At 35.1% G+C, this 11,625-nt stretch overlaps 1 pseudogene; it reads right to left on the bottom strand.

Moving 5' to 3' along the window:
* Window positions 1–794: 794 nt before the first annotated feature.
* LOC107160152 lies at window positions 795–1,826 on the bottom strand (annotated as a pseudogene).
* Window positions 1,827–11,625: the final 9,799 nt, after the last annotated feature.

The following is an 11,625-nucleotide window of genomic DNA, read 5'->3' as shown; positions in this document are numbered from 1 at the left end:
AATTGCCCATTTCAAGGATAGATCCAAGTATAGGAATTTCTCTGACATTTTCTTCTAGCAAGACAATTGTGGGGAATCTATTAGCCTTTCTAAAAATTTTTTTTTTATGTAAAAGAACTTCATTTACACCTTCTTTACATAACAATCCCACTGACTCTCATACTGGCTTCCTTTTTTAAAATAGTCTGTTAGAATCTACAATTATTTCTTTTTATTCTACCTGATTTGTGCTTCCAAAAGAAGGAAAAAAACCTATATTCCCTGAAGAAAGACTGTCTGAAATGCTTCCAGGGTGCAGAACTAGATATGAATTTAAGGTTGATTTTTATGATATAAAAATCCTTAAAATACAAACTAAGTTGATAAATAATCAAAACTTTGATGCACCATAGACTTTTATAATTAAGGAAAGTGAATTTTTTCGGGGGGTGGGGTACCAGAGATTAAACTCAGGGGCAATCGACCACTGAACCACATCTCCAACCCCATTTTGTATTTCATTTAGAGACAGTGTCTTACTGACTTGCTTAGCACCTCACTTTTGCTGAGGCTGGCTTGGAAGTCATGATCCTCCCTAGCTGTTGAGATTACAGGAGTGTATTACTGCTCCAGGCAAAATGATTCTTTTTTTTTTGGCTGGGTGCAGTGAACTTTATTGATGGTATGTGACAGTAGGGCTTCCTAAGCCCCTCCCCTTCTTCAGGGGATCTAGGATGGAAATTGGGAGGGAGGAAGATTCTCAGTGTGTTGAGGGACTGAGTTAGGGGCAGGGACTCCCCAACAGCTGTGGACCTCTCTCTTCCTGTGTTCTTGCTGGGGCAGGTGTTCCAGGGGCTCTTACTCCTTGGAGGCCATGTGGACCATAAGGTCCACTACCCTGTTGCTGTAGCCAAATTCATAATCCTACCAGGAAATGAGCTTAACAAAGTGGTCATTGAGGGCAATGCCGGCCCCAGCATCAAAAGTGGAAGAGTGGGTATCACTATTAAAGTCGCAGGAGACAACCTGGTCCTTTGTGTAGCCCAGGATGCCCTTGAGGGGGCCCTCTGATGCCTGCTTCACCACCTTTTGATGTCATCTTATTTGGCAGCTTTCTCCAGGTGGCAGGTCAGATCCACAACTGACACATTGGGCGTGGGCACACAGAAAGACATGCCAGTGAGCTACCCATTCAGTTCAGGGATGACCTTGCCCACAGCCTTGGCAGCACCAGTGGATGCAGGGATGATATGCTGGGAAGCCCCACGGCCATCACGCCAGTTTCCCAGAGGGGCCATCCACAGTCTTCTGAGTAGCAGTGATGGCATGGACTGTGGTCATGTGTCCTTCCACAATGCAAAAGTTGTCATGGATGACCTTGGCCAGGGGGGCTAAGCAGTTGGTGGTACAGGAGGCATTGCTCACAATCTTGAGGGAGTTGTCATACTTCTCATGGTTCACAAACATGGGGGCATCAGCAGAAGGGATAGAGATGATGACCCTTTCGGCACCACCCTTCAAATGAGCCCCGGCTTTCTCCATGGTAGTGAAGACACCAGTGGACTCCACAACATATCCAGCACCAGCATCACCCCATTTGATGTTGGCGGGATCTTGCTCCTGGAAGATGGAGATGGACTTTCCATTGATAACAAGCTTCCCATTCTCAGCCTTGACTGTGCCATGGAATTTACTATGGGTAGAATCGTACTGGAACATGTAGACCATGTAGTTGAGGTCAATGAAGGGGTCATTGATAGCGACAATATCCACTTTGCCAGAGTTGAAAGCAGCCCTGGTGACCAGGCGCCCAATAAGCCAAATCCATTCACTCCGACCTTCACCATCATATCTCAGAGATGCGGCTGGCACTGCAGGAGACAGGAAGAGGTGGCTTCCTGTCAAACCGGGAGGAACAGAGAGCCCCAAACGATTCATTTTTTAATGAACAGTTCTGATGTGGTATGGTTTGTATATGGAGTGTTCCTCAAAAGCTTCTGTGTAAATGATTAGATGATAAGAGATGGAACCTAATCAGTTCATCATCCTTTGAATGGACTTACTGGGTGGTAACTGCAGGCAGGGGGGGCATGGCTGGAGGAGGTAGGTCAAGGAGGCATTTCCTGGAAGAGTTCATCTTCTCTATAGACTTTTGCCCTTTCTTTCCCTGCCTCCCAGTTACCATGAGCTGAGTAGACTACCTCAGTTTCACCCTTCCACCATGGTGTTCCATCTCATCTCTGGCTCAGACCATGAAACCATCCCACCATTAACTGAGTCTCTGAATCCATGAACCAAAATAGACCTTTTCTCTTACATGTTGTTATTCTTGGATATTTCAGTCACAGATTTGAAAAGCCGATGTGTTCCATGGCACATATGTCACCCAAGATTTAAATCTACAGTTTTGGTTACAATACTGGTAGCTGAAAACTTTGAAGGATGTATCATGGGAAGAATCTGAATCGAGATTTATATAATGTCACATATTCTCATTTTTGTGCCAATTTGTAGTAATGTTATTGATTAGATATATGTGTTAAATTTTATAAATATGCTATTCACATTCATGGACACATTTAGCTGAAAAAAAAATAGTATGATCTAATGTGTTGAAAAGCGTAGCATATCAAATTAAAACTTATATATCATAATTGAAAACATCATGTGCTGATGAGTAAAATGATAATCCTTGGTTGCAAACTCCAGAAAATAATATTTTCATGTTTCACATATTCCATTTTTTCTTGAAAAAAAAATGAAAATGTGTAATATATTAGGGTTTCATCTATTTGTTGCAAATGACAGATTCCATTCTTCTTTATGGCTTAATAATACTCCTTTGTATATATTTATCATAATTTCTATATCAATTCATCTGTTAATGGAACTGGGCTCATTTTGTATTTTAGCTATTTTGAATCTTCACACAATAAACAAAGGACATTAGGTGAAATAAGCAAGACATGGGAAAGACAAGGATCTCATGGGCTCTCACATGTGGTTACAAAAAAAAAAAAAAAAAAAGTCAACCTGAAACTAGAATAGTGATTACTAGGGACTAAGAAGGATGCCAGAGGTTGATAGAGGGCCAATGTGGAAGAAGGTAGCTGGATATAATCAATGCATGCTGTATATATGGAAATATCAAACTGAATCACATTGATAAGTAATTTTGTACCAATTGCTGTATCCCCAAATCTGGCTCCTTTTTCCCCTTTTGCAATTCATGAACCGATAACAAAATCAAACACTAAGCAGTGAAAAGGGCATTTATTCTTGTCCAAGAATAGAAGTGGAAAATAAACTTATAAATTAATTTCCCTTCTCTTACAGGCTAGCAGGTTATAGATATAAGATAAAAAATTTAAAAAAAATGAAAGGAAGGAAAGGATGGGCTGTGAGGGGTGGGTTTTCATGTATTTTATTATTATGAGGCTGGAGGCTGCCTGGCCATCACACTAAAGCCCAACTTAGATCCAACCAGTTTGAGTCAGCCTTCCTGAAGAGCAACTTGGCCTTCAGACATCCTGTCCTTAAAGACAGCAAGATTGGAGGAGGCCACCCAGGCATCACAAGACCAGTAACATACTGATACTTTGATATGAGTTAAAAAAATAATCTAAAAAATACAAAATAAGTGTTCTTTAAACTATTTAAAATCAGGAGGAAGAAAAAAAAAGACTAAACTTAGCAAATTAGCCTCTGGAGAAAAATGAGGAATTTTTGTGGAAGTTATTTTAAATTAAAATTAGAAGGCTATTGTAGTGGTGAGATCTTTAAACAAAGGTGGAGTGGACACTGACTTGGAAGTCACCATCATTGGGACTATTTCACCTATGCTCAGTGAGTGCTCAGTAACGCCTTCTGGCTGTTTTGTTTGCCAGAAGCAGGCAGTGGAAATGCTTTCTCATCAATGAATTTTCTCTAATTCCATGGCTATTAATGTGTAGAATTTGTATTTCTTTCTTATTGTCTTTATTTTGAAAGGAAGCTTATAAGGCAATAGTTTCCAAACAAATCTGGTAATAACATGATATTAACAGAAGAAATATGGCCCAATGAATGACTTTTGCATTAACTCACTTTTAGCACATGGGATACTATTCCTGAATGATCCTAACATTGCATTTAAATAATCAAGTTTTGATCATGTTTTTTTAAAAAATACCAGGAGAAAATTACACTCTGAAGAATAAACTTTTTAATGAGTTTCATATTTTAGTAGATAATGTTCTTTAACTACTAATGGTCTCAGAAGCATCTCATTTTTAATTATAAGCAAAGAACCATATTGTGCCTCTTAAGTGTCAAGGTGTGCCCTCAGAAAATGATGCCTCCTTATCACCTCTGGTGGCATAAATTCCTCCACTGCATACAAAGGCTGATTTATTGCATGTCTGTAGTCTTTGATTTTCCTCATGCACTACTCCTGATCTCATGAAGATCTTAGGCCAGTGTCACATTTTCCTTGTTCTCCATGGATCTTCTTGATGTTTACCATGAGGTAGGGAAAGAACACAGAGAAAAAGAGGAAGAAGTAAATTCTGCATAGCGTTTGCTTTACCACAATGGATGGATACATCAAAAATGTCTTTGTTTTAATTGACGGTTACATAGTTATCTATCACTACATAACAAATTTTCACACAATTTTACAACCTAAACAATAATCATTTATTATCTCACATTTTCTGAGGTTCAGAAATCCAGGCATCATCTACCTGTTTTCCGCCACCTCAAGATGTTTTATAATTTGTAGTTATGCTCTTGGCAGGGTATGTGGGTTTGTGAACACATCTGAAAGCTCAACCAAAGGGAGGTTTTCTTCTTCTAAACTCAGTGTTATGGTTGTTGGCTGTATTTAATTTCTTGCTAACTCTTCATTTACACATTACTGTTGTGATACGTGACAACATGACATTCGAATTCCACTATCATCCCACTACATGACATGACAACTGGCTTCTCTGAGGTCAAATAATTCAAGAGAGAGAGAGAGAGAGAGAGAGAGAGAGAGAGAGAGAGAGAGAGAGAAACTATACATGCACACAAAAGAAAGCAAGCAAGAAAAAAAATCAGATACTTTTGTAACTCAATCTCAGAAGTGAAATGGCATCTTTTCTGTTATGCTATATTGGTAATTATGTCACTTCTATTGCATTCTCTTGATTAAAAGTGAGAAAATAAGTCTAGCCCATATTTGAGGGTGGTGATACTACACATGGTTAAAAAAATTAAGAAATTGACAGTTGTGTTAGCTGCCCCAAAGTGCTTTCCATAATGTTCTTCTTCTTTTCTGGATTCCTATAGGTACTCAATATGTCTTTATGTATAAATACACAGCCATCCATAGAAGTAAGTTTTAAATTTCTTGCTAACTCTTCATTTACACAGTACTGTTGGGATACATGACAACATGACATTTGAATTCCAATATCATCCCAACTGGGAATCAGCATTTGTATCTTCTTTTTCCAGGAGACCATGACCTTGCCACATTACTGGAGTTCACCCAAGCCAATGGGCTCCAAAACCTCCTCTTAAAGATGCCCTATATTGTCATTCTTTTGCATTATTTGACAAAAAGTAAAAATAAGCATTGAAAATAAAAATATTAATTTTTAAGGTTGATAAAGTTATATATTATAATCATTTGAACTATATTCATGAATACTTATTTCTACAATATACAAATCTACTTATGCCCAAGTTTCCTTATTAAGTCTATGACTTATATTAGAGAAATGGGGGCATTTAGCATATATCTGTGGAAGCTAGTTCTCCCATATTTTCCTTTTCCCTTCAGTCCTCATTCTCACTTTGGTTCCTTATTTTAACACCCTAATATCCTTGTACCTTGCACTTGCTTCTCTCTTATTTCTGCTAAACTCTACGTTGGATTGATATATATTTTATATTAAAACCCTTCTTCTCTATTTGCTACCAGTTACTAATTGTTGAAATACAATGTTCTATTATCTGAATGTTTGAATTGTAATTTTGCTATTGATTTTAATTTGCATTATTTATTCTTCGAACTTAGTAGGTACCATACTGCCAAATGTTTAATAATATTATTAATATGTGGAAATATTTTTTTAGTTTGCAAATATGTGCATGTCATGTGTATCTTGAACCTCTCACATTTGATAATTGTACTATATTGCCGCTATATTTTTACCAGTTTATAATTAACTAAATTTAGAAAGTTACATGATTCGCCTGTACTGTACAACCCTTTAAAGTCAAAATCAATACATAAATCAATATTTTGTTTACTTTTACTTCTTATCTTAAAGTCTATGTAATTAAATATTATGTAGGATAAGATTATAGTAAGGAAGATTATGCATTTTTCTGTTTTACTTACAAAATACTTTTATTTGTTTTTTAATAAATCAGGCATACCTGTGAAGAATCGTGTTTCAGAGAATTTGGTTGAAATAGAGGGCCCAAAATGATATGTTCTTTGCTTACTCTTTACCAGCTAATGTTTTATAGTCTGTATTGCCAAATGCAATGAACATGTTGCTTTTGGATATGTTGCTGATTTTTGGAGCACTGAATCCACTAAGTATCTGTGACACTTTCTTTTCACACACTGTGCTAGGAAACTTACTGTGATGTCCACAAATGATAGTGCTAAAAAGAGCAAAACTGAGTCCCAGGATAAACACTGGGTAAATGCACTGATGTGGTGAGAAATAGACAATTTAAATTGTGGTAATTAGTTTAATAAAATGGGTATTGGAATGTGGTATATAAGCAGTAAGTGATTTTTTTTTTAAGTGCACACACATTTCTTAAACAGGACATATATTTTTGGATGCAGAGAGATAATCCAGACTTATTTTATTCAACATCATAAAAAAAGAAAAAAAAAAGAATGTGCATCATCACTTTCTTTTAATGCTTTCTTTGCTGAAGCTTCTTCTCATATACAAAATGGTATAAAATAGCAATGCCAAAATTTCAACATCACTAATTGTATTTTTGAGTACATTATATTAAAGAGGTTGTAGAACCTTGAAGAGAAAGATAAAAGTGATCCATTTATTATGTAATATCTTTCCTTTCTATCTCTCTTTCCTTTTGTTATTATTTTAAATTAAAAAAATATTGCAACTAGTCAGTTTCTAAGCAAAACTATAAAACACTGTTTAACCCAAGTTTATTTCTTAAAGGAGTGAGAAAAAAAATCTTACTTTTCTTGAGTATTCACTCTTTGCCAGGAATCTACATGTGTCTTCTTATTGTATTTTGAAAAGACTTTTCCGAATAGACATTATACAAATTTAAAAACAAAAGTGCGTTTAAATAATTTATTGATGAGCAAGATAATGGGTAGTGGATCTAGGAATTCAATATGTTCCCCTAAAGCTTCCTTATGGTTTGGAAGAAAATATCAAAGGATTAAACAAAGAGTAGTTGTAGTAGCCTTAGAGAGATGCCTGTGGCATCAGTTTTGTGTGAAGTAGGTTGTCTGCTTTTTTTTCCCTAGTGATAAATTTATATTTGAATGACATATTCATCCATAAACAAGGCCAGAAATAATCTTTGTTGTAAAACATTAATAAAAATGCTAATACTGGAAATTTGAGAAAAAACTGGAAGCTAATGCTGCTATTTACAGCCTTAAAATCTGTCTATACAGCTATGTGTGACTGATTTAGTCAAATAAAATAATACAAACAACAAGAAAATGTTCATATATTATTTACGTTTTGATACCACTCTTCACACCTTTATTCCCCCATTTTAAAAATGTGGATCTAGGAATTCAATATATTCCCCTAAAGCTTTTTTATTGTTTGGAGGAAAATATCAAAGGATTAAACAAAGAGTAGTTGCCTTGGTCTCAATGACTTCCTTCTCTTGTACATAATGTGCTTCTCTTACTCTTCCAAAGAAACTTTTACCCATGTACCAAGTTCTAGCTCTCAACTCTAGAAAATTTCATCCTCTGCTGGAGAGGATTTTCCTTGTCTAAAGTAGTTCTTTATGCCACTCTCTACAGAACACTCTCAACTATCACTTAATCCATAAACCACTATCTCCTCATTCAACTCCCTTCTCTCAATTTTTGAATCTATATTCAGCCTTGTCTATTTCTCAGTTTTTATGAAAGCTTTTATTCTTGATTTTAGACTAATCAACCTCTGCTATATATACCATCTTCTCTACTCCCTCACACATTACTCCTCATTTCCTTGAATCCTACCATTATTCTGTTTCTCTTTTACCTTTTTAAAAAATGAGACAGAATAAAACCTTTCTTATCCCATTGGCTCTATGATTAAACTCTCTGTTCTCTCTTTATAGGTCAATTTCTTTAAAAGGGAGGTGTTTTGGTCAGCTTGTTTGTTACTGTGACCAAAAGACCTGACAAGAAGAACTTTAGAGGAGAAAAAGTTTCAGAGTTTCAGAGTGCTCAGCCCATAGATGGCCAACTCCTTTGCTCTGAGCCTGGAGTGAGGCAGAATGTCATGGCAGAGATGTCGCAGAAGAAAGTAGCTCAGGACATGGCCATCTGGAAGTAGAGGGGGAAAGCTTCTCTTCTTATGGATAAAACATAAACCTCAAAGGCAAACCCACACTGATCCACTTCTTCCAGCCACACCCTACCTCGCTACAGTTATGACCCAGTTTCACCCTATCAGGAGATTAATGCACAGATTGGGTTAAGGATCTCATAATCTAATAATTTTACCTCTAAACATTCTTGCATTGTCTCACACATGAGCTTCTGGGGGACACCTCATATCTAAATCAATAACAGGTAACATGAAGTTTTGTTCATAACAGGCAAGAAAAATAGTGAACTTAAATAAAATATTAGATAAAGATATAGTTATATAATTAACCACTAAAATTCTGGCATTTGCTGGTATATGGATGGAACTGGAGAACATTATCATGCTAAATGAAATAAGCCAAGTTAGAAGAGTCAAGAGTTAAATATTTTCTCTCATATGCAGAAGCCAGACATAAATAAGGAATGAAAAAGGACGATCTCAAAAAAATATAAGACAGAATCATGAAGTAGAGATAGAGGACCAGTGTGGAAGCAGAAAGATGGGAATAAGAAAGAACCATAGTATAAACGGTACACAAATTATGCTATGCATGCATGTATGAATATATCACACTTTTATGCATAGCCATAATGTGCCACAGTCCAGCTGTAGTAAAATAACCGGGGGTGACAAGCAACTTGTGTACATTGATACAGCAGGAGTGGGAGCCGTTTATTGTAGGACAGGAGGGGTATATATACATTCCACACAGCTTATCTTAATTAACATAAACTAGATACAGCAGTCAACCAATAAGGAATCTCCACACTTAATGGCTTGCTGGCGTTACTTCACAAACCACTCCCTCTGGCAAAATGCCAGGCGCCATCTTGACTTATTTACAGACCCTAACATTTCCCCCTTTTGTTTAATTTAAACAATAATGCAGTGATTAAAAATAATAAATAAATAAATAGAAGGAAGGCCTGTAGAACCAGTAGAACAGAGGAAATGGCCCAGGGGGAGGGAGCTGCAGAAGTGGAGTACTGGGGATCAAAATGAAGCAAAATAGTTAAATTAATTCATGAATATCTCAAAATGAACTCCACAGTTATGTATAAGTATAATGCACTGACATAAAACATAAAAACAAGTCACAAAGTAAAATGTAAAAAAAACCTATAATGCACATAAAGCAAAAGAACAAAAAATGAAACATTGTAATAACAATAAATGTAAATGGGTTCAATGCACCTATTATCTTACTCCATTCCTGTTGTTATAACATAATACTACAGAATAGATAATTTACACTTAAAATAAAGTTATTTCTCACAGTTCTGGAGGCTGGAAAGTTCAAAATCAAGGTGACAGCAGTTTCAGGTATAATGGGGTTCTGCCCACTTTTACTAGAGGGCACCATCAGGGTGTTCTCACATTGCTAAAGTCAAAAGGACAAAGTGCCCAGCCAGTTCCTTCCAACCCAGTTAAGAGACCACAAGCCCTACTAAATGATTCATCTCCTAATACTGTCACATTGGAGTTAATATTCCAACACATGAATACTGAAGGACACATTTAGACCATAAACCCCAATTAAGTTGAAGTTCAAGTTGAATATCAACTCAAATCTGAAATCACTCTAAATTTACTACCACAAATGAATTCTAAAAATCTGACAATAAAAGCATGATATATTAGTTACTGGAAAACCATAGGCTTCTTCTTCTTTTTTTTTTTTTTTTTTTTTTTTTTAAGGAGTAACAATTTTCATATCAGCAAAGTGTGTTCAAAACATAAAGGTTTACAAAAGAAAAAGAATACTAATGACACTTATTTTTCAGCTATATCCAACATTAAACTTCTCAAAGAAGAATAAGGGAGCTCCCTGAGCAATGTTTTAGAAAGAGTTTCAAGGTACAATTGCAGGTGAAAAACATGTTGAAAATCATTACTCATAGTAGACTATCTTTTCTAACATTAGCAAATTAACCATCATATTCTTATTGTAATATGGTTAAATAGTTTTTTATTGATTTTAGGTATATAATTTATTATTTTTGTTCTTAAGAATAGATCTTTAGGGCTGGGGTAGAATATTTCTATCAATGGTAGAATGTTTCCCTTGCATAGGTGAAACACTGGGTTCCATCCTCAACACCACACAAAAATAAATAAAATAAAGGTATTATATCCATCTATAACTAAAAAAAAAATAGATATTTAAAAATTCAATATAATTTAGGTTAGGATAAAGCATAACATGAAATTACAAAGTACGTAATGCACATAAAGCAAAAGAACAAAAAGTGAAACATTGTAATATACATTAACTTTTCATAGTTTGAATTGAGTTCCAATTTATAATAGAAATTTTCTCTTTCAAATAAAAACAATATTGTGTTTTGACATTTGAAGCACTATTCATTTTTCTTTCAGATTATAGTCATGCTGTTCTGAAGGAGTTTTTTTCCCCCCATTTAGCTAGTTGTGTGGCCCTCCATAATTCCAGTCAGGTGATTTAGCATATAACTGCATTAAGTGTTTATTGCACATTATTAACTTTAAGTTCAAGACAATGTCATAGGTGTTTAATAATTGTGTCTTCTTAAATAAAAAAAAATACAGTTTAAATTTAAAAAAAAATAATGGTTTTAAAATAATACTAAATAAAATATATGATTGACCCATTTAAATTATAAAATTTTAGTACTATATATATTTCCACACTAATTACTCATTCAATGTATATTATCTATATTACCATTTAATTATTATTCTGATTACTGTAGATAGAAGATAATAATGAGCTTTATTTATAAATGTAAAGATCCAAAGACTTACAGAATTCAGAAATAGTTGAGGTTTCTTACTGTTTAGACCATATCCTTTATTAGGTATTTCTTCATTTAATACTTTAATTTATGTACAATAAAGATTGATAGGGTGGTCTTTCTCTAATTTCACTTCATTCAGAACTCTTGTTCATGTGACTGAGTCAAAAAAGATTAAATTATTTGTAAAATCCAATTTGCCACTCTGCACCAGGTTTCCAGGATACAGGTTTGAAGTATTTAATGTCATTTAAGAGGCTGAGTAATTTACTTCAAACTACACTTGAATAATT

The sequence above is a fragment of the Marmota marmota genome, unplaced genomic scaffold (genome assembly GCF_001458135.2).
Source record: "Marmota marmota marmota unplaced genomic scaffold, marMar, whole genome shotgun sequence".
In the NCBI taxonomy this organism is placed as follows: domain Eukaryota; kingdom Metazoa; phylum Chordata; class Mammalia; order Rodentia; family Sciuridae; genus Marmota; species Marmota marmota.
The sequence above is the reverse complement of the archived record's forward strand: the minus strand, read 5'-3'. Positions and strand labels throughout refer to the sequence as shown.